A 22,512-nucleotide genomic window follows, 5' to 3' on the forward strand; every position below is an offset into this window, starting at 1 on the left:
CGAGACAAGTCGGGACGGAAGGGGAGGGGACAGGCGAGAGTGCACCGCGCAAATTACGCAAATATCTGAAAAGCGCGGCGCGGCGTGTGTCAGGCAGGTGAGAAAGCTTCCGTCGGTCCAGCAGGACACTGCCACACCCCGCGCGGTCCCCCCGCCGCCCGGCCACGCGCAAGCCCCACAAGATGCGTCGCCCGCGAGTGTCGGAGGCCGCACGCACCAACCAAACGAATGATAGACAGGCGGTGCAACGAGCAGCTGTGCTGTGTTGTGCGTCTCACCCACGTGGCGGCGCGCCGCACTGCGCGTCGCCTTCGAGGTGGAAGGACGTGCTTTGCGTCAAATGTGCCACGGAAAACGGCGATTGCGTGTGTTGGGAGAAGGGGCGAATGCTTCTTCTGCCGTGCGGCTACGTTATAAGGACGCCAACGGCCATACCATGTTGAATACACCGGTTCTCGTCCGATCACCGAAGTTAAGCAACATCGGGCCCGGTTAGTACTTGGATGGGTGACCGCCTGGGAACACCGGGTGCTGTTGGCTCTATCTCATTTTTTAACTTTTACGTCGCCACACCTGCGAGGCCTCTTTTTCATACTAACTTTCAGGTGTGACAAAGATGCTTCCACAAGCATTTTAAAGTACTGTATCAAACGTAAGATACGAAACTACAGTAATGAACTCAGTTTGAGCAAGAATGCGCGAAACAAGAGTGCTAGAACGCCTCGAAAATAACAACACACTACGAATCGACAGATGAGTTCTGAAATACGTCAGGGCCTACTGTTTAGTAGCAGTGGTAAATTCCACAAAGTAAATAAATAAACAAAAAGGAAGGAAAAAAAAAAAAAAATCTGCCGTTCTCGTCCGATCACCGAAGTCAAGCAACAACGTTAGTACTCGGATCGGTGACCGCCTGGGAACTCTGGCTGCCTTCATTTTTTGCTTTTTAGTCGCTACCCCTGCCAGCCCTCTTTTCATGCTGCCTTTGCGATGTGACAAAGATGTTTCCACAGTGATTTAAAACTGTTGTATTAAGCATAAGGTACGATGTTAAGAAACTCAGTTTGAAGAAGAGTGTGCCTAGGAAGATTTCCAAAGTGTCTCTGGAAATAACAAAACAGTATGAAACGGCGAAAGTGTTCCGGAATACGACGGGGCTTATTGTTTTGGATGCTTTGTCGAACCTCCTGTGTCTTCTGTCCTTGTTTCCATGGCACGCCACAGCGCTGCTCTAGTAGCTCCCAACGGCCGCCCACGGCGTCTCGGACACGCCGGTCAGGCCCGCGCCCGTCTCGCAGATGTTTGTCGTGCTTGTGCCGTCATATGGACCGCGACCCGAGCGGCAGCGAGCGGCAGTCGAGCAAAGTCGAGACAAGTCGGGACGGAAGGGAGGGGACAGGCGAGAGTGCACCGCGCAAATTACGCAAATATCTGAAAAGCGCGGCGCGGCGTGTGTCAGGCAGGTGAGAAAGCTTCCGTCGGTCCAGCAGGACACTGCCACACCCCGCGCGGTCCCCCCGCCGCCCGGCCACGCGCAAGCCCCACAAGATGCGTCGCCCGCGAGTGTCGGAGGCCGCACGCACCAACCAAACGAATGATAGACAGGCGGTGCAACGAGCAGCTGTGCTGTGTTGTGCGTCTCACCCACGTGGCGGCGCGCCGCACTGCGCGTCGCCTTCGAGGTGGAAGGACGTGCTTTGCGTCAAATGTGCCACGGAAAACGGCGATTGCGTGTGTTGGGAGAAGGGGCGAATGCTTCTTCTGCCGTGCGGCTACGTTATAAGGACGCCAACGGCCATACCATGTTGAATACACCGGTTCTCGTCCGATCACCGAAGTTAAGCAACATCGGGCCCGGTTAGTACTTGGATGGGTGACCGCCTGGGAACACCGGGTGCTGTTGGCTCTATCTCATTTTTTAACTTTTACGTCGCCACACCTGCGAGGCCTCTTTTTCATACTAACTTTCAGGTGTGACAAAGATGCTTCCACAAGCATTTTAAAGTACTGTATCAAACGTAAGATACGAAACTACAGTAATGAACTCAGTTTGAGCAAGAATGCGCGAAACAAGAGTGCTAGAACGCCTCGAAAATAACAACACACTACGAATCGACAGATGAGTTCTGAAATACGTCAGGGCCTACTGTTTAGTAGCAGTGGTAAATTCCACAAAGTAAATAAATAAACAAAAAGGAAGGAAAAAAAAAAAAAATCTGCCGTTCTCGTCCGATCACCGAAGTCAAGCAACAACGTTAGTACTCGGATCGGTGACCGCCTGGGAACTCTGGCTGCCTTCATTTTTTGCTTTTTAGTCGCTACCCCTGCCAGCCCTCTTTTCATGCTGCCTTTGCGATGTGACAAAGATGTTTCCACAGTGATTTAAAACTGTTGTATTAAGCATAAGGTACGATGTTAAGAAACTCAGTTTGAAGAAGAGTGTGCCTAGGAAGATTTCCAAAGTGTCTCTGGAAATAACAAAACAGTATGAAACGGCGAAAGTGTTCCGGAATACGACGGGGCTTATTGTTTTGGATGCTTTGTCGAACCTCCTGTGTCTTCTGTCCTTGTTTCCATGGCACGCCACAGCGCTGCTCTAGTAGCTCCCAACGGCCGCCCACGGCGTCTCGGACACGCCGGTCAGGCCCGCGCCCGTCTCGCAGATGTTTGTCGTGCTTGTGCCGTCATATGGACCGCGACCCGAGCGGCAGCGAGCGGCAGTCGAGCAAAGTCGAGACAAGTCGGGACGGAAGGGGAGGGGACAGGCGAGAGTGCACCGCGCAAATTACGCAAATATCTGAAAAGCGCGGCGCGGCGTGTGTCAGGCAGGTGAGAAAGCTTCCGTCGGTCCAGCAGGACACTGCCACACCCCGCGCGGTCCCCCCGCCGCCCGGCCACGCGCAAGCCCCACAAGATGCGTCGCCCGCGAGTGTCGGAGGCCGCACGCACCAACCAAACGAATGATAGACAGGCGGTGCAACGAGCAGCTGTGCTGTGTTGTGCGTCTCACCCACGTGGCGGCGCGCCGCACTGCGCGTCGCCTTCGAGGTGGAAGGACGTGCTTTGCGTCAAATGTGCCACGGAAAACGGCGATTGCGTGTGTTGGGAGAAGGGGCGAATGCTTCTTCTGCCGTGCGGCTACGTTATAAGGACGCCAACGGCCATACCATGTTGAATACACCGGTTCTCGTCCGATCACCGAAGTTAAGCAACATCGGGCCCGGTTAGTACTTGGATGGGTGACCGCCTGGGAACACCGGGTGCTGTTGGCTCTATCTCATTTTTTAACTTTTACGTCGCCACACCTGCGAGGCCTCTTTTTCATACTAACTTTCAGGTGTGACAAAGATGCTTCCACAAGCATTTTAAAGTACTGTATCAAACGTAAGATACGAAACTACAGTAATGAACTCAGTTTGAGCAAGAATGCGCGAAACAAGAGTGCTAGAACGCCTCGAAAATAACAACACACTACGAATCGACAGATGAGTTCTGAAATACGTCAGGGCCTACTGTTTAGTAGCAGTGGTAAATTCCACAAAGTAAATAAATAAACAAAAAGGAAGGAAAAAAAAAAAAAAATCTGCCGTTCTCGTCCGATCACCGAAGTCAAGCAACAACGTTAGTACTCGGATCGGTGACCGCCTGGGAACTCTGGCTGCCTTCATTTTTTGCTTTTTAGTCGCTACCCCTGCCAGCCCTCTTTTCATGCTGCCTTTGCGATGTGACAAAGATGTTTCCACAGTGATTTAAAACTGTTGTATTAAGCATAAGGTACGATGTTAAGAAACTCAGTTTGAAGAAGAGTGTGCCTAGGAAGATTTCCAAAGTGTCTCTGGAAATAACAAAACAGTATGAAACGGCGAAAGTGTTCCGGAATACGACGGGGCTTATTGTTTTGGATGCTTTGTCGAACCTCCTGTGTCTTCTGTCCTTGTTTCCATGGCACGCCACAGCGCTGCTCTAGTAGCTCCCAACGGCCGCCCACGGCGTCTCGGACACGCCGGTCAGGCCCGCGCCCGTCTCGCAGATGTTTGTCGTGCTTGTGCCGTCATATGGACCGCGACCCGAGCGGCAGCGAGCGGCAGTCGAGCAAAGTCGAGACAAGTCGGGACGGAAGGGGAGGGGACAGGCGAGAGTGCACCGCGCAAATTACGCAAATATCTGAAAAGCGCGGCGCGGCGTGTGTCAGGCAGGTGAGAAAGCTTCCGTCGGTCCAGCAGGACACTGCCACACCCCGCGCGGTCCCCCCGCCGCCCGGCCACGCGCAAGCCCCACAAGATGCGTCGCCCGCGAGTGTCGGAGGCCGCACGCACCAACCAAACGAATGATAGACAGGCGGTGCAACGAGCAGCTGTGCTGTGTTGTGCGTCTCACCCACGTGGCGGCGCGCCGCACTGCGCGTCGCCTTCGAGGTGGAAGGACGTGCTTTGCGTCAAATGTGCCACGGAAAACGGCGATTGCGTGTGTTGGGAGAAGGGGCGAATGCTTCTTCTGCCGTGCGGCTACGTTATAAGGACGCCAACGGCCATACCATGTTGAATACACCGGTTCTCGTCCGATCACCGAAGTTAAGCAACATCGGGCCCGGTTAGTACTTGGATGGGTGACCGCCTGGGAACACCGGGTGCTGTTGGCTCTATCTCATTTTTTAACTTTTACGTCGCCACACCTGCGAGGCCTCTTTTTCATACTAACTTTCAGGTGTGACAAAGATGCTTCCACAAGCATTTTAAAGTACTGTATCAAACGTAAGATACGAAACTACAGTAATGAACTCAGTTTGAGCAAGAATGCGCGAAACAAGAGTGCTAGAACGCCTCGAAAATAACAACACACTACGAATCGACAGATGAGTTCTGAAATACGTCAGGGCCTACTGTTTAGTAGCAGTGGTAAATTCCACAAAGTAAATAAATAAACAAAAAGGAAGGAAAAAAAAAAAAAATCTGCCGTTCTCGTCCGATCACCGAAGTCAAGCAACAACGTTAGTACTCGGATCGGTGACCGCCTGGGAACTCTGGCTGCCTTCATTTTTTGCTTTTTAGTCGCTACCCCTGCCAGCCCTCTTTTCATGCTGCCTTTGCGATGTGACAAAGATGTTTCCACAGTGATTTAAAACTGTTGTATTAAGCATAAGGTACGATGTTAAGAAACTCAGTTTGAAGAAGAGTGTGCCTAGGAAGATTTCCAAAGTGTCTCTGGAAATAACAAAACAGTATGAAACGGCGAAAGTGTTCCGGAATACGACGGGGCTTATTGTTTTGGATGCTTTGTCGAACCTCCTGTGTCTTCTGTCCTTGTTTCCATGGCACGCCACAGCGCTGCTCTAGTAGCTCCCAACGGCCGCCCACGGCGTCTCGGACACGCCGGTCAGGCCCGCGCCCGTCTCGCAGATGTTTGTCGTGCTTGTGCCGTCATATGGACCGCGACCCGAGCGGCAGCGAGCGGCAGTCGAGCAAAGTCGAGACAAGTCGGGACGGAAGGGGAGGGGACAGGCGAGAGTGCACCGCGCAAATTACGCAAATATCTGAAAAGCGCGGCGCGGCGTGTGTCAGGCAGGTGAGAAAGCTTCCGTCGGTCCAGCAGGACACTGCCACACCCCGCGCGGTCCCCCCGCCGCCCGGCCACGCGCAAGCCCCACAAGATGCGTCGCCCGCGAGTGTCGGAGGCCGCACGCACCAACCAAACGAATGATAGACAGGCGGTGCAACGAGCAGCTGTGCTGTGTTGTGCGTCTCACCCACGTGGCGGCGCGCCGCACTGCGCGTCGCCTTCGAGGTGGAAGGACGTGCTTTGCGTCAAATGTGCCACGGAAAACGGCGATTGCGTGTGTTGGGAGAAGGGGCGAATGCTTCTTCTGCCGTGCGGCTACGTTATAAGGACGCCAACGGCCATACCATGTTGAATACACCGGTTCTCGTCCGATCACCGAAGTTAAGCAACATCGGGCCCGGTTAGTACTTGGATGGGTGACCGCCTGGGAACACCGGGTGCTGTTGGCTCTATCTCATTTTTTAACTTTTACGTCGCCACACCTGCGAGGCCTCTTTTTCATACTAACTTTCAGGTGTGACAAAGATGCTTCCACAAGCATTTTAAAGTACTGTATCAAACGTAAGATACGAAACTACAGTAATGAACTCAGTTTGAGCAAGAATGCGCGAAACAAGAGTGCTAGAACGCCTCGAAAATAACAACACACTACGAATCGACAGATGAGTTCTGAAATACGTCAGGGCCTACTGTTTAGTAGCAGTGGTAAATTCCACAAAGTAAATAAATAAACAAAAAGGAAGGAAAAAAAAAAAAAATCTGCCGTTCTCGTCCGATCACCGAAGTCAAGCAACAACGTTAGTACTCGGATCGGTGACCGCCTGGGAACTCTGGCTGCCTTCATTTTTTGCTTTTTAGTCGCTACCCCTGCCAGCCCTCTTTTCATGCTGCCTTTGCGATGTGACAAAGATGTTTCCACAGTGATTTAAAACTGTTGTATTAAGCATAAGGTACGATGTTAAGAAACTCAGTTTGAAGAAGAGTGTGCCTAGGAAGATTTCCAAAGTGTCTCTGGAAATAACAAAACAGTATGAAACGGCGAAAGTGTTCCGGAATACGACGGGGCTTATTGTTTTGGATGCTTTGTCGAACCTCCTGTGTCTTCTGTCCTTGTTTCCATGGCACGCCACAGCGCTGCTCTAGTAGCTCCCAACGGCCGCCCACGGCGTCTCGGACACGCCGGTCAGGCCCGCGCCCGTCTCGCAGATGTTTGTCGTGCTTGTGCCGTCATATGGACCGCGACCCGAGCGGCAGCGAGCGGCAGTCGAGCAAAGTCGAGACAAGTCGGGACGGAAGGGGAGGGGACAGGCGAGAGTGCACCGCGCAAATTACGCAAATATCTGAAAAGCGCGGCGCGGCGTGTGTCAGGCAGGTGAGAAAGCTTCCGTCGGTCCAGCAGGACACTGCCACACCCCGCGCGGTCCCCCCGCCGCCCGGCCACGCGCAAGCCCCACAAGATGCGTCGCCCGCGAGTGTCGGAGGCCGCACGCACCAACCAAACGAATGATAGACAGGCGGTGCAACGAGCAGCTGTGCTGTGTTGTGCGTCTCACCCACGTGGCGGCGCGCCGCACTGCGCGTCGCCTTCGAGGTGGAAGGACGTGCTTTGCGTCAAATGTGCCACGGAAAACGGCGATTGCGTGTGTTGGGAGAAGGGGCGAATGCTTCTTCTGCCGTGCGGCTACGTTATAAGGACGCCAACGGCCATACCATGTTGAATACACCGGTTCTCGTCCGATCACCGAAGTTAAGCAACATCGGGCCCGGTTAGTACTTGGATGGGTGACCGCCTGGGAACACCGGGTGCTGTTGGCTCTATCTCATTTTTTAACTTTTACGTCGCCACACCTGCGAGGCCTCTTTTTCATACTAACTTTCAGGTGTGACAAAGATGCTTCCACAAGCATTTTAAAGTACTGTATCAAACGTAAGATACGAAACTACAGTAATGAACTCAGTTTGAGCAAGAATGCGCGAAACAAGAGTGCTAGAACGCCTCGAAAATAACAACACACTACGAATCGACAGATGAGTTCTGAAATACGTCAGGGCCTACTGTTTAGTAGCAGTGGTAAATTCCACAAAGTAAATAAATAAACAAAAAGGAAGGAAAAAAAAAAAAAATCTGCCGTTCTCGTCCGATCACCGAAGTCAAGCAACAACGTTAGTACTCGGATCGGTGACCGCCTGGGAACTCTGGCTGCCTTCATTTTTTGCTTTTTAGTCGCTACCCCTGCCAGCCCTCTTTTCATGCTGCCTTTGCGATGTGACAAAGATGTTTCCACAGTGATTTAAAACTGTTGTATTAAGCATAAGGTACGATGTTAAGAAACTCAGTTTGAAGAAGAGTGTGCCTAGGAAGATTTCCAAAGTGTCTCTGGAAATAACAAAACAGTATGAAACGGCGAAAGTGTTCCGGAATACGACGGGGCTTATTGTTTTGGATGCTTTGTCGAACCTCCTGTGTCTTCTGTCCTTGTTTCCATGGCACGCCACAGCGCTGCTCTAGTAGCTCCCAACGGCCGCCCACGGCGTCTCGGACACGCCGGTCAGGCCCGCGCCCGTCTCGCAGATGTTTGTCGTGCTTGTGCCGTCATATGGACCGCGACCCGAGCGGCAGCGAGCGGCAGTCGAGCAAAGTCGAGACAAGTCGGGACGGAAGGGGAGGGGACAGGCGAGAGTGCACCGCGCAAATTACGCAAATATCTGAAAAGCGCGGCGCGGCGTGTGTCAGGCAGGTGAGAAAGCTTCCGTCGGTCCAGCAGGACACTGCCACACCCCGCGCGGTCCCCCCGCCGCCCGGCCACGCGCAAGCCCCACAAGATGCGTCGCCCGCGAGTGTCGGAGGCCGCACGCACCAACCAAACGAATGATAGACAGGCGGTGCAACGAGCAGCTGTGCTGTGTTGTGCGTCTCACCCACGTGGCGGCGCGCCGCACTGCGCGTCGCCTTCGAGGTGGAAGGACGTGCTTTGCGTCAAATGTGCCACGGAAAACGGCGATTGCGTGTGTTGGGAGAAGGGGCGAATGCTTCTTCTGCCGTGCGGCTACGTTATAAGGACGCCAACGGCCATACCATGTTGAATACACCGGTTCTCGTCCGATCACCGAAGTTAAGCAACATCGGGCCCGGTTAGTACTTGGATGGGTGACCGCCTGGGAACACCGGGTGCTGTTGGCTCTATCTCATTTTTTAACTTTTACGTCGCCACACCTGCGAGGCCTCTTTTTCATACTAACTTTCAGGTGTGACAAAGATGCTTCCACAAGCATTTTAAAGTACTGTATCAAACGTAAGATACGAAACTACAGTAATGAACTCAGTTTGAGCAAGAATGCGCGAAACAAGAGTGCTAGAACGCCTCGAAAATAACAACACACTACGAATCGACAGATGAGTTCTGAAATACGTCAGGGCCTACTGTTTAGTAGCAGTGGTAAATTCCACAAAGTAAATAAATAAACAAAAAGGAAGGAAAAAAAAAAAAAAATCTGCCGTTCTCGTCCGATCACCGAAGTCAAGCAACAACGTTAGTACTCGGATCGGTGACCGCCTGGGAACTCTGGCTGCCTTCATTTTTTGCTTTTTAGTCGCTACCCCTGCCAGCCCTCTTTTCATGCTGCCTTTGCGATGTGACAAAGATGTTTCCACAGTGATTTAAAACTGTTGTATTAAGCATAAGGTACGATGTTAAGAAACTCAGTTTGAAGAAGAGTGTGCCTAGGAAGATTTCCAAAGTGTCTCTGGAAATAACAAAACAGTATGAAACGGCGAAAGTGTTCCGGAATACGACGGGGCTTATTGTTTTGGATGCTTTGTCGAACCTCCTGTGTCTTCTGTCCTTGTTTCCATGGCACGCCACAGCGCTGCTCTAGTAGCTCCCAACGGCCGCCCACGGCGTCTCGGACACGCCGGTCAGGCCCGCGCCCGTCTCGCAGATGTTTGTCGTGCTTGTGCCGTCATATGGACCGCGACCCGAGCGGCAGCGAGCGGCAGTCGAGCAAAGTCGAGACAAGTCGGGACGGAAGGGGAGGGGACAGGCGAGAGTGCACCGCGCAAATTACGCAAATATCTGAAAAGCGCGGCGCGGCGTGTGTCAGGCAGGTGAGAAAGCTTCCGTCGGTCCAGCAGGACACTGCCACACCCCGCGCGGTCCCCCCGCCGCCCGGCCACGCGCAAGCCCCACAAGATGCGTCGCCCGCGAGTGTCGGAGGCCGCACGCACCAACCAAACGAATGATAGACAGGCGGTGCAACGAGCAGCTGTGCTGTGTTGTGCGTCTCACCCACGTGGCGGCGCGCCGCACTGCGCGTCGCCTTCGAGGTGGAAGGACGTGCTTTGCGTCAAATGTGCCACGGAAAACGGCGATTGCGTGTGTTGGGAGAAGGGGCGAATGCTTCTTCTGCCGTGCGGCTACGTTATAAGGACGCCAACGGCCATACCATGTTGAATACACCGGTTCTCGTCCGATCACCGAAGTTAAGCAACATCGGGCCCGGTTAGTACTTGGATGGGTGACCGCCTGGGAACACCGGGTGCAAGTCACGAAACTGGCCCGGATTCTGAAGGAATCAGAAGACGAGCCCAAAGAAATCAACGTGGACGTTCCGGCCGCGGGAAAATCCAAAAAGCGCCGGAGCAAGCGGCGAAGTCGCAGCCGTGAAAAAGACGAAAAGATGGACGTATCGGAAGCAGAGGAGTCAGATACGGCATCCGCACCCAAAAAGGCTACAACCCCTAAAGCAGAGGACGTAGTCCTACGGCCGGAACGGCCACAGCACTCCACAGACCCGCCTCCACAAAGAGATTAAATGCAACAGGGTTCGGGCTCAGTATACAGTGTAATTACGTGTAACGTGAACCGAATGACCGCCGCATTAAAACTAGACGCACTAATTGACTTCCTGCAGCACAAAGCCGCAGACGTGGCTATGTTACAGGAGGTGGTCACGACGGCTATAGAACAGGTACCGGGATACGAAGTCATCTGCAACATCGACGCAGAAACTCGCTGCGGAACTGCCACACTAATCAGGCACGGCCTCGAATTTGGCGATGTGAAAATGATGCCCGACGGACGCGGAATAGCGGTGAAGGTGGAAGACACTGATTTTGTAAACATTTACGCTCCGTCGGGAACGGAAAACAAGCGCGCCAGGAGCAAATATTACAACGAGGACATCTGCGAGCTACTAGTTCACAGCAACAACGTCGTGCTGGCAGGTGACTTCAACTGCGTAATTTCACCCGAAGACCAGATCCCGGTACCCAACTTGTGCGCCGAACTGCAGGATTTAGTTGGGCGTCTGAGATTAGTAGACACCTGGCGGCAACTACACCAAAACCATACAGTGTTCACGTACCTGCACAACCGCGGCAGAAGCAGAATCGATCGAGTGTACGTAAACAGAGAGATGGCCACCTCTGTGGCACAAGTAGAAGTCTGCCCTGTGATCTTCTCAGATCACTGTGCCTATCAGTGCAAACTCCGTCTAACGAGAAGAAAGCTTCCAGCAGGAAGAGGAACGTGGAAGCTAAATACAAGCCACCTCACGGACGGGAAGCTAAAGCAGGAAATTGCCGACACGATCCAGGCATGCAGACAGCGGCGAGGCGAGTACAATTCCACTACTGAGTGGTGGGTAGAACACGCCAAACCGCAAGTAAGACGGGAACTCATAAGGCACAGCGCTGAGAAGGCCTTCTGGAAAAGAAACACGGCAGACTTCTACACCAGATGCCTGCGAGACGCAATGGACGCCCCTGCGGATGACGAACTGTTTCTGCCGCGGATAAGAAGACTAAAGGCACGTATACTGAGCCTGAAAAGAGACAAAATGAGAGGAGTCATCGCCCGTAGCCAGACAAACGGCGAAATCGAAGACGAACCTGCCACGCTGCACCACCTGCACAGGGAAAGACAGAGGGCTAATGGCAAACAAATAAGGCAACTCGTCGACAAGGACGGAAACAGGTTGACGACGAAGAAAGACATCATGAGCCACGTCGAAGACCATTTCAACGACCTGTTCCGAGAAGAAGAAAACGACGACGGAGAAATGGCGAGGATCCTGCAAGAAACCCGCCGCATCCTCACCAACGCAGACCGGGCACTACTGAACGAAAACGTCACAGATGATGACGTGAAAGCGGCCATCAAAGACAGCAGAAAAGGAAGAGCACCAGGCGCAGACGGAATCCCGACAGAATTCTACACTGCGCTCTGGGGCACAGTCGGCGGAATACTAACCGAAATAGTGAATGAAGTACTCAACGGGACAGAATTGCCTTCAAAATTCATGCAAGGGACGGTGATTCTGCTCCCCAAAACGAAGGCAGCCAACAAAATCGAAGACTTTCGGCCAATTACCCTACTAAATTCGGATTACAAAATAGCAGCAAAGTGCCTGGCTGCAAACATAAAAGTCGCTCTAAAGAAAGCCATTAGCCCATGGCAAACCTGCGCAGTGCTTGGCAGGAACATTTTCGACGCCGTCTGCGCATACAGAGATATCATAGCCCACGCAGCAACAACGAGGAGACCCGCAGCCGTAATCTCTGTCGATTTCCATAAGGCTTTCGACAGGATCAGTCACCGGTACCTGCTGAAAACCATCGCACGCCTCGGATTCGGACCAAAATTCGGCAGAACAATCAGGAACGTCATCACAAATGCCACCTCAACCGTAACAATAAACGGATGGACTTCCAAGTCAATAAGACTGGGAAGATCCGTCAGGCAAGGATGTCCATTATCTATGGCTCTTTTTACAATAGCTCTCGATCCCCTACTTCGAAAACTAACAGCCGAAATCGGAGGATACACAATGGGAGCAACAAACATCGCATGTATGGCCTATGCTGACGACATGGGCATTTTCATTCAGAACGAGAACGAACTAGAAATAATCCAGCCTATCATGGAATCCTTCGAAAAGGCTTCAGGTGCCAAAACGAATCCGAGGAAGACAGTGCTACTACCAATAGGCAACGGCAGACTGCAACCAGCGAGACAGTGGTACCGAGTGACAAACAACCATAAAGCACTCGGAGTGGAACTACAGCAGTGCCCTCTGAAAATGGCAGCACAAAACTGGCGCAGCGTCTTGAACACGACGAGAGGGCTCGTGAGGACGCACGCGAACCGGAGCCTGACGCTGAGCCAAAGAGTGCAGCTGGTAAACGAAACGATCCTGTCGAAAGCGTGGTACATGGCCCAAATACTATGTGCTCCGACAGAAATTGCGCGAGCGATAGGAGGCGCGGCGTACTACCTGCTGTGGAGGCGGGAAATCTTCAAGGTCTCCCAGGCGACGTGTTTCCTGTCGAGGGATGAAGGCGGACTCGGACTGACGGACGTAAAAACAAAATGCGCGGCACTGCTCCTACACCGTGCGATGAAAATGGCGAATCAGAACAATAACAGTATAACGTCCAGCCTGATCCACGAATATAAACCTGAATCTGAAGAGGCTCCTGTAGACACTACGCACATACCATTCAAGTTGCGGCACATAAAACAGATGGCAATCGACAAAAGTTACATCAACGCGGTCGTTGCCAACCCACAACAAAGAACTGCGAGAAAGATCTACAGCGCTCTGAGGGGGAAGGCAAGAAAGTCCAAAATAGAGACGAGACTTCCAGATCACGACTGGCCACAGGTTTGGAAGAACGTCTCGGAACGGACACTTCCTGAGCACGCCAGGGACACGTGGTATAAAATCATCCACGAAACAGTACCAACAAACGAAAAACTGGCACGCATAAAGATGCGGGAATCCCCAAACTGCGAACTCTGCAACCAGACCGACACCATCGAGCATCGGTTTGGCTGCAGAGAGAGCGGGGAAATATGGGCGACAGCGAGAAGTATGATCGCCCACATCAACAGAACCGACGAGAGGGCGATACATGTCTCAGCTGTCACTGTCCCGGACGCGAAGCCTTTCCCCAACGCAAAACGCCTGGCCACAATGTGGATCATCGCCATGACGGCACACGCCATCGTCTCCAAACGGCAGATCGACAAGGCGCAGTTCCTCACGGACCTGTGGGAGGAACACAGGAGGGCCAAACAACGCGCAAAGTACCGAGAGACCTTCCAGAACTTCCTGCAGGTCCCGCTGGACGCCGCCTTCCGAGACGCCTTCAACACAACGTGACCGACGCCCTCCCATAACACCAACACCCCAGTCGCTGAGGACGTCGCCCACCGATCTCCCCAAATCCCCGACGTCAAGTGTGGTGCATTGCGAAAGTGTTGCGAAAACGCGCGCAAAGTGAAAGTGGGTACGTGTAGCAGTGCCAAAGTGAGAGTGACGTGTGCCATTCGTAGTCAAAAGTGATGATAGTCAAATACAGCAGGCAAAAGGAAATAATCAGCCATAAATTCAGTGTACCAAGAAAACAACAAAATATCAAACAGTGTATATCATGTCATTGTGTCCTCTCACTCATATTCTCTCTCTCCCTCTCGCTCTCTCCACTCAAGGTACGTCTATCCTTTCTCTTATCTTTTTGTTTTTTGTTTCTTTTTGTGTTTTTGATTTCTTGTTTTGCTGTGTTTTATTAATGTGCTGTATGTATGTATATATACATATACAGATGTATGTATATAAATTTCGGCCCATCATGTGCTTAAACGTAGCATGCCTCTTTGCCACCAACAAAATATTAACACTAGACATTCTTCACACCAAATTTCGTGTAAACTGTTGCGACCCAACTTAGGCAGTACACTAACAATCTCCTGCATTCACGATATTACCCACATAGATGCTCTGGTATATATTCCATATTCGCTTTAGCAAACTTGCCAAAATAGGCCCACTTAAGTACCATAGATGAATACTACTTTCCTTTTTTGTACTCTAAATTTAAGAAAAAAAAAATCAAAGTAACGTAAGTTAGTAATTAAAAAGACAAAACAACTGACAGTGAAAATGTAGCTGATGGACACTCAGTGGAAAGTTTTGTAACTCAACCAAAAGACTACTCAAAGAACAATCAAAACAGAAAACGACAAAATGAAAATAACCGATCAATAATCAAGCACTCCACTTCATGTAAAGACCTGTAATTGTTAAAAATTGTAAATAAAAGTTTATATACGTTACAAAAAAAAAAAAAAAGGTGCTGTTGGCTCTATCTCATTTTTTAACTTTTACGTCGCCACACCTGCGAGGCCTCTTTTTCATACTAACTTTCAGGTGTGACAAAGATGCTTCCACAAGCATTTTAAAGTACTGTATCAAACGTAAGATACGAAACTACAGTAATGAACTCAGTTTGAGCAAGAATGCGCGAAACAAGAGTGCTAGAACGCCTCGAAAATAACAACACACTACGAATCGACAGATGAGTTCTGAAATACGTCAGGGCCTACTGTTTAGTAGCAGTGGTAAATTCCACAAAGTAAATAAATAAACAAAAAGGAAGGAAAAAAAAAAAAAAATCTGCCGTTCTCGTCCGATCACCGAAGTCAAGCAACAACGTTAGTACTCGGATCGGTGACCGCCTGGGAACTCTGGCTGCCTTCATTTTTTGCTTTTTAGTCGCTACCCCTGCCAGCCCTCTTTTCATGCTGCCTTTGCGATGTGACAAAGATGTTTCCACAGTGATTTAAAACTGTTGTATTAAGCATAAGGTACGATGTTAAGAAACTCAGTTTGAAGAAGAGTGTGCCTAGGAAGATTTCCAAAGTGTCTCTGGAAATAACAAAACAGTATGAAACGGCGAAAGTGTTCCGGAATACGACGGGGCTTATTGTTTTGGATGCTTTGTCGAACCTCCTGTGTCTTCTGTCCTTGTTTCCATGGCACGCCACAGCGCTGCTCTAGTAGCTCCCAACGGCCGCCCACGGCGTCTCGGACACGCCGGTCAGGCCCGCGCCCGTCTCGCAGATGTTTGTCGTGCTTGTGCCGTCATATGGACCGCGACCCGAGCGGCAGCGAGCGGCAGTCGAGCAAAGTCGAGACAAGTCGGGACGGAAGGGGAGGGGACAGGCGAGAGTGCACCGCGCAAATTACGCAAATATCTGAAAAGCGCGGCGCGGCGTGTGTCAGGCAGGTGAGAAAGCTTCCGTCGGTCCAGCAGGACACTGCCACACCCCGCGCGGTCCCCCCGCCGCCCGGCCACGCGCAAGCCCCACAAGATGCGTCGCCCGCGAGTGTCGGAGGCCGCACGCACCAACCAAACGAATGATAGACAGGCGGTGCAACGAGCAGCTGTGCTGTGTTGTGCGTCTCACCCACGTGGCGGCGCGCCGCACTGCGCGTCGCCTTCGAGGTGGAAGGACGTGCTTTGCGTCAAATGTGCCACGGAAAACGGCGATTGCGTGTGTTGGGAGAAGGGGCGAATGCTTCTTCTGCCGTGCGGCTACGTTATAAGGACGCCAACGGCCATACCATGTTGAATACACCGGTTCTCGTCCGATCACCGAAGTTAAGCAACATCGGGCCCGGTTAGTACTTGGATGGGTGACCGCCTGGGAACACCGGGTGCTGTTGGCTCTATCTCATTTTTTAACTTTTACGTCGCCACACCTGCGAGGCCTCTTTTTCATACTAACTTTCAGGTGTGACAAAGATGCTTCCACAAGCATTTTAAAGTACTGTATCAAACGTAAGATACGAAACTACAGTAATGAACTCAGTTTGAGCAAGAATGCGCGAAACAAGAGTGCTAGAACGCCTCGAAAATAACAACACACTACGAATCGACAGATGAGTTCTGAAATACGTCAGGGCCTACTGTTTAGTAGCAGTGGTAAATTCCACAAAGTAAATAAATAAACAAAAAGGAAGGAAAAAAAAAAAAAAATCTGCCGTTCTCGTCCGATCACCGAAGTCAAGCAACAACGTTAGTACTCGGATCGGTGACCGCCTGGGAACTCTGGCTGCCTTCATTTTTTGCTTTTTAGTCGCTACCCCTGCCAGCCCTCTTTTCATGCTGCCTTTGCGATGTGACAAAGATGTTTCCACAGTGATTTAAAACTGTTGTATTAAGCATAAGGTACGATGTTAAGAAACTCAGTTTGAAGAAGAGTGTGCCTAGGAAGATTTCCAAAGTGTCTCTGGAAATAACAAAACAGTATGAAACGGCGAAAGTGTTCCGGAATACGACGGGGCTTATTGTTTTGGATGCTTTGTCGAACCTCCTGTGTCTTCTGTCCTTGTTTCCATGGCACGCCACAGCGCTGCTCTAGTAGCTCCCAACGGCCGCCCACGGCGTCTCGGACACGCCGGTCAGGCCCGCGCCCGTCTCGCAGATGTTTGTCGTGCTTGTGCCGTCATATGGACCGCGACCCGAGCGGCAGCGAGCGGCAGTCGAGCAAAGTCGAGACAAGTCGGGACGGAAGGGGAGGGGACAGGCGAGAGTGCACCGCGCAAATTACGCAAATATCTGAAAAGCGCGGCGCGGCGTGTGTCAGGCAGGTGAGAAAGCTTCCGTCGGTCCAGCAGGACACTGCCACACCCCGCGCGGTCCCCCCGCCGCCCGGCCACGCGCAAGCCCCACAAGATGCGTCGCCCGCGAGTGTCGGAGGCCGCACGCACCAACCAAACGAATGATAGACAGGCGGTGCAACGAGCAGCTGTGCTGTGTTGTGCGTCTCACCCACGTGGCGGCGCGCCGCACTGCGCGTCGCCTTCGAGGTGGAAGGACGTGCTTTGCGTCAAATGTGCCACGGAAAACGGCGATTGCGTGTGTTGGGAGAAGGGGCGAATGCTTCTTCTGCCGTGCGGCTACGTTATAAGGACGCCAACGGCCATACCATGTTGAATACACCGGTTCTCGTCCGATCACCGAAGTTAAGCAACATCGGGCCCGGTTAGTACTTGGATGGGTGACCGCCTGGGAACACCGGGTGCTGTTGGCTCTATCTCATTTTTTAACTTTTACGTCGCCACACCTGCGAGGCCTCTTTTTCATACTAACTTTCAGGTGTGACAAAGATGCTTCCACAAGCATTTTAAAGTACTGTATCAAACGTAAGATACGAAACTACAGTAATGAACTCAGTTTGAGCAAGAATGCGCGAAACAAGAGTGCTAGAACGCCTCGAAAATAACAACACACTACGAATCGACAGATGAGTTCTGAAATACGTCAGGGCCTACTGTTTAGTAGCAGTGGTAAATTCCACAAAGTAAATAAATAAACAAAAAGGAAGGAAAAAAAAAAAAAATCTGCCGTTCTCGTCCGATCACCGAAGTCAAGCAACAACGTTAGTACTCGGATCGGTGACCGCCTGGGAACTCTGGCTGCCTTCATTTTTTGCTTTTTAGTCGCTACCCCTGCCAGCCCTCTTTTCATGCTGCCTTTGCGATGTGACAAAGATGTTTCCACAGTGATTTAAAACTGTTGTATTAAGCATAAGGTACGATGTTAAGAAACTCAGTTTGAAGAAGAGTGTGCCTAGGAAGATTTCCAAAGTGTCTCTGGAAATAACAAAACAGTATGAAACGGCGAAAGTGTTCCGGAATACGACGGGGCTTATTGTTTTGGATGCTTTGTCGAACCTCCTGTGTCTTCTGTCCTTGTTTCCATGGCACGCCACAGCGCTGCTCTAGTAGCTCCCAACGGCCGCCCACGGCGTCTCGGACACGCCGGTCAGGCCCGCGCCCGTCTCGCAGATGTTTGTCGTGCTTGTGCCGTCATATGGACCGCGACCCGAGCGGCAGCGAGCGGCAGTCGAGCAAAGTCGAGACAAGTCGGGACGGAAGGGGAGGGGACAGGCGAGAGTGCACCGCGCAAATTACGCAAATATCTGAAAAGCGCGGCGCGGCGTGTGTCAGGCAGGTGAGAAAGCTTCCGTCGGTCCAGCAGGACACTGCCACACCCCGCGCGGTCCCCCCGCCGCCCGGCCACGCGCAAGCCCCACAAGATGCGTCGCCCGCGAGTGTCGGAGGCCGCACGCACCAACCAAACGAATGATAGACAGGCGGTGCAACGAGCAGCTGTGCTGTGTTGTGCGTCTCACCCACGTGGCGGCGCGCCGCACTGCGCGTCGCCTTCGAGGTGGAAGGACGTGCTTTGCGTCAAATGTGCCACGGAAAACGGCGATTGCGTGTGTTGGGAGAAGGGGCGAATGCTTCTTCTGCCGTGCGGCTACGTTATAAGGACGCCAACGGCCATACCATGTTGAATACACCGGTTCTCGTCCGATCACCGAAGTTAAGCAACATCGGGCCCGGTTAGTACTTGGATGGGTGACCGCCTGGGAACACCGGGTGCTGTTGGCTCTATCTCATTTTTTAACTTTTACGTCGCCACACCTGCGAGGCCTCTTTTTCATACTAACTTTCAGGTGTGACAAAGATGCTTCCACAAGCATTTTAAAGTACTGTATCAAACGTAAGATACGAAACTACAGTAATGAACTCAGTTTGAGCAAGAATGCGCGAAACAAGAGTGCTAGAACGCCTCGAAAATAACAACACACTACGAATCGACAGATGAGTTCTGAAATACGTCAGGGCCTACTGTTTAGTAGCAGTGGTAAATTCCACAAAGTAAATAAATAAACAAAAAGGAAGGAAAAAAAAAAAAAAATCTGCCGTTCTCGTCCGATCACCGAAGTCAAGCAACAACGTTAGTACTCGGATCGGTGACCGCCTGGGAACTCTGGCTGCCTTCATTTTTTGCTTTTTAGTCGCTACCCCTGCCAGCCCTCTTTTCATGCTGCCTTTGCGATGTGACAAAGATGTTTCCACAGTGATTTAAAACTGTTGTATTAAGCATAAGGTACGATGTTAAGAAACTCAGTTTGAAGAAGAGTGTGCCTAGGAAGATTTCCAAAGTGTCTCTGGAAATAACAAAACAGTATGAAACGGCGAAAGTGTTCCGGAATACGACGGGGCTTATTGTTTTGGATGCTTTGTCGAACCTCCTGTGTCTTCTGTCCTTGTTTCCATGGCACGCCACAGCGCTGCTCTAGTAGCTCCCAACGGCCGCCCACGGCGTCTCGGACACGCCGGTCAGGCCCGCGCCCGTCTCGCAGATGTTTGTCGTGCTTGTGCCGTCATATGGACCGCGACCCGAGCGGCAGCGAGCGGCAGTCGAGCAAAGTCGAGACAAGTCGGGACGGAAGGGGAGGGGACAGGCGAGAGTGCACCGCGCAAATTACGCAAATATCTGAAAAGCGCGGCGCGGCGTGTGTCAGGCAGGTGAGAAAGCTTCCGTCGGTCCAGCAGGACACTGCCACACCCCGCGCGGTCCCCCCGCCGCCCGGCCACGCGCAAGCCCCACAAGATGCGTCGCCCGCGAGTGTCGGAGGCCGCACGCACCAACCAAACGAATGATAGACAGGCGGTGCAACGAGCAGCTGTGCTGTGTTGTGCGTCTCACCCACGTGGCGGCGCGCCGCACTGCGCGTCGCCTTCGAGGTGGAAGGACGTGCTTTGCGTCAAATGTGCCACGGAAAACGGCGATTGCGTGTGTTGGGAGAAGGGGCGAATGCTTCTTCTGCCGTGCGGCTACGTTATAAGGACGCCAACGGCCATACCATGTTGAATACACCGGTTCTCGTCCGATCACCGAAGTTAAGCAACATCGGGCCCGGTTAGTACTTGGATGGGTGACCGCCTGGGAACACCGGGTGCTGTTGGCTCTATCTCATTTTTTAACTTTTACGTCGCCACACCTGCGAGGCCTCTTTTTCATACTAACTTTCAGGTGTGACAAAGATGCTTCCACAAGCATTTTAAAGTACTGTATCAAACGTAAGATACGAAACTACAGTAATGAACTCAGTTTGAGCAAGAATGCGCGAAACAAGAGTGCTAGAACGCCTCGAAAATAACAACACACTACGAATCGACAGATGAGTTCTGAAATACGTCAGGGCCTACTGTTTAGTAGCAGTGGTAAATTCCACAAAGTAAATAAATAAACAAAAAGGAAGGAAAAAAAAAAAAAATCTGCCGTTCTCGTCCGATCACCGAAGTCAAGCAACAACGTTAGTACTCGGATCGGTGACCGCCTGGGAACTCTGGCTGCCTTCATTTTTTGCTTTTTAGTCGCTACCCCTGCCAGCCCTCTTTTCATGCTGCCTTTGCGATGTGACAAAGATGTTTCCACAGTGATTTAAAACTGTTGTATTAAGCATAAGGTACGATGTTAAGAAACTCAGTTTGAAGAAGAGTGTGCCTAGGAAGATTTCCAAAGTGTCTCTGGAAATAACAAAACAGTATGAAACGGCGAAAGTGTTCCGGAATACGACGGGGCTTATTGTTTTGGATGCTTTGTCGAACCTCCTGTGTCTTCTGTCCTTGTTTCCATGGCACGCCACAGCGCTGCTCTAGTAGCTCCCAACGGCCGCCCACGGCGTCTCGGACACGCCGGTCAGGCCCGCGCCCGTCTCGCAGATGTTTGTCGTGCTTGTGCCGTCATATGGACCGCGACCCGAGCGGCAGCGAGCGGCAGTCGAGCAAAGTCGAGACAAGTCGGGACGGAAGGGGAGGGGACAGGCGAGAGTGCACCGCGCAAATTACGCAAATATCTGAAAAGCGCGGCGCGGCGTGTGTCAGGCAGGTGAGAAAGCTTCCGTCGGTCCAGCAGGACACTGCCACACCCCGCGCGGTCCCCCCGCCGCCCGGCCACGCGCAAGCCCCACAAGATGCGTCGCCCGCGAGTGTCGGAGGCCGCACGCACCAACCAAACGAATGATAGACAGGCGGTGCAACGAGCAGCTGTGCTGTGTTGTGCGTCTCACCCACGTGGCGGCGCGCCGCACTGCGCGTCGCCTTCGAGGTGGAAGGACGTGCTTTGCGTCAAATGTGCCACGGAAAACGGCGATTGCGTGTGTTGGGAGAAGGGGCGAATGCTTCTTCTGCCGTGCGGCTACGTTATAAGGACGCCAACGGCCATACCATGTTGAATACACCGGTTCTCGTCCGATCACCGAAGTTAAGCAACATCGGGCCCGGTTAGTACTTGGATGGGTGACCGCCTGGGAACACCGGGTGCTGTTGGCTCTATCTCATTTTTTAACTTTTACGTCGCCACACCTGCGAGGCCTCTTTTTCATACTAACTTTCAGGTGTGACAAAGATGCTTCCACAAGCATTTTAAAGTACTGTATCAAACGTAAGATACGAAACTACAGTAATGAACTCAGTTTGAGCAAGAATGCGCGAAACAAGAGTGCTAGAACGCCTCGAAAATAACAACACACTACGAATCGACAGATGAGTTCTGAAATACGTCAGGGCCTACTGTTTAGTAGCAGTGGTAAATTCCACAAAGTAAATAAATAAACAAAAAGGAAGGAAAAAAAAAAAAAAATCTGCCGTTCTCGTCCGATCACCGAAGTCAAGCAACAACGTTAGTACTCGGATCGGTGACCGCCTGGGAACTCTGGCTGCCTTCATTTTTTGCTTTTTAGTCGCTACCCCTGCCAGCCCTCTTTTCATGCTGCCTTTGCGATGTGACAAAGATGTTTCCACAGTGATTTAAAACTGTTGTATTAAGCATAAGGTACGATGTTAAGAAACTCAGTTTGAAGAAGAGTGTGCCTAGGAAGATTTCCAAAGTGTCTCTGGAAATAACAAAACAGTATGAAACGGCGAAAGTGTTCCGGAATACGACGGGGCTTATTGTTTTGGATGCTTTGTCGAACCTCCTGTGTCTTCTGTCCTTGTTTCCATGGCACGCCACAGCGCTGCTCTAGTAGCTCCCAACGGCCGCCCACGGCGTCTCGGACACGCCGGTCAGGCCCGCGCCCGTCTCGCAGATGTTTGTCGTGCTTGTGCCGTCATATGGACCGCGACCCGAGCGGCAGCGAGCGGCAGTCGAGCAAAGTCGAGACAAGTCGGGACGGAAGGGGAGGGGACAGGCGAGAGTGCACCGCGCAAATTACGCAAATATCTGAAAAGCGCGGCGCGGCGTGTGTCAGGCAGGTGAGAAAGCTTCCGTCGGTCCAGCAGGACACTGCCACACCCCGCGCGGTC

The 22,512-nt window shown here is 52.0% G+C and overlaps 12 non-coding genes and 1 pseudogene across 12 annotated transcripts; all 13 read left to right on the forward strand.

Moving 5' to 3' along the window:
* Positions 1 to 421: 421 nt before the first annotated feature.
* LOC126220895 (5S ribosomal RNA) lies at positions 422 to 540 on the forward strand. Its single transcript, XR_007543226.1, has one exon. It is a non-coding gene; the product is annotated as a 5S ribosomal RNA (ribosomal RNA).
* A 1,247-nt stretch (positions 541 to 1,787) lies between these two features.
* LOC126220907 (5S ribosomal RNA) lies at positions 1,788 to 1,906 on the forward strand. Its single transcript, XR_007543237.1, has one exon. It is a non-coding gene; the product is annotated as a 5S ribosomal RNA (ribosomal RNA).
* A 1,247-nt stretch (positions 1,907 to 3,153) lies between these two features.
* Positions 3,154 to 3,272, forward strand: LOC126220911 (5S ribosomal RNA). Its single transcript, XR_007543240.1, has one exon. It is a non-coding gene; the product is annotated as a 5S ribosomal RNA (ribosomal RNA).
* Positions 3,273 to 4,520: 1,248 nt separating this feature from the next.
* On the forward strand, positions 4,521 to 4,639 carry LOC126220913 (5S ribosomal RNA). The gene has a single exon (XR_007543241.1). It is a non-coding gene; the product is annotated as a 5S ribosomal RNA (ribosomal RNA).
* Positions 4,640 to 5,886: 1,247 nt separating this feature from the next.
* Positions 5,887 to 6,005, forward strand: LOC126220914 (5S ribosomal RNA). The gene has a single exon (XR_007543242.1). It is a non-coding gene; the product is annotated as a 5S ribosomal RNA (ribosomal RNA).
* A 1,247-nt stretch (positions 6,006 to 7,252) lies between these two features.
* LOC126220896 (5S ribosomal RNA) lies at positions 7,253 to 7,371 on the forward strand. Its single transcript, XR_007543227.1, has one exon. It is a non-coding gene; the product is annotated as a 5S ribosomal RNA (ribosomal RNA).
* Positions 7,372 to 8,618: 1,247 nt separating this feature from the next.
* On the forward strand, positions 8,619 to 8,737 carry LOC126220897 (5S ribosomal RNA). The gene has a single exon (XR_007543228.1). It is a non-coding gene; the product is annotated as a 5S ribosomal RNA (ribosomal RNA).
* Positions 8,738 to 9,985: 1,248 nt separating this feature from the next.
* On the forward strand, positions 9,986 to 10,102 carry LOC126220910 (5S ribosomal RNA; annotated as a pseudogene).
* Positions 10,103 to 15,952: 5,850 nt separating this feature from the next.
* LOC126220898 (5S ribosomal RNA) lies at positions 15,953 to 16,071 on the forward strand. The gene has a single exon (XR_007543229.1). It is a non-coding gene; the product is annotated as a 5S ribosomal RNA (ribosomal RNA).
* A 1,248-nt stretch (positions 16,072 to 17,319) lies between these two features.
* LOC126220899 (5S ribosomal RNA) lies at positions 17,320 to 17,438 on the forward strand. The gene has a single exon (XR_007543230.1). It is a non-coding gene; the product is annotated as a 5S ribosomal RNA (ribosomal RNA).
* Positions 17,439 to 18,685: 1,247 nt separating this feature from the next.
* On the forward strand, positions 18,686 to 18,804 carry LOC126220900 (5S ribosomal RNA). The gene has a single exon (XR_007543231.1). It is a non-coding gene; the product is annotated as a 5S ribosomal RNA (ribosomal RNA).
* A 1,248-nt stretch (positions 18,805 to 20,052) lies between these two features.
* LOC126220902 (5S ribosomal RNA) lies at positions 20,053 to 20,171 on the forward strand. The gene has a single exon (XR_007543232.1). It is a non-coding gene; the product is annotated as a 5S ribosomal RNA (ribosomal RNA).
* A 1,247-nt stretch (positions 20,172 to 21,418) lies between these two features.
* On the forward strand, positions 21,419 to 21,537 carry LOC126220903 (5S ribosomal RNA). The gene has a single exon (XR_007543233.1). It is a non-coding gene; the product is annotated as a 5S ribosomal RNA (ribosomal RNA).
* The last annotated feature ends 975 nt before the right edge of the window (positions 21,538 to 22,512 follow it).

Source organism: Schistocerca nitens, unplaced genomic scaffold (genome assembly GCF_023898315.1).
Source record: "Schistocerca nitens isolate TAMUIC-IGC-003100 unplaced genomic scaffold, iqSchNite1.1 HiC_scaffold_213, whole genome shotgun sequence".
Taxonomy (NCBI): domain Eukaryota; kingdom Metazoa; phylum Arthropoda; class Insecta; order Orthoptera; family Acrididae; genus Schistocerca; species Schistocerca nitens.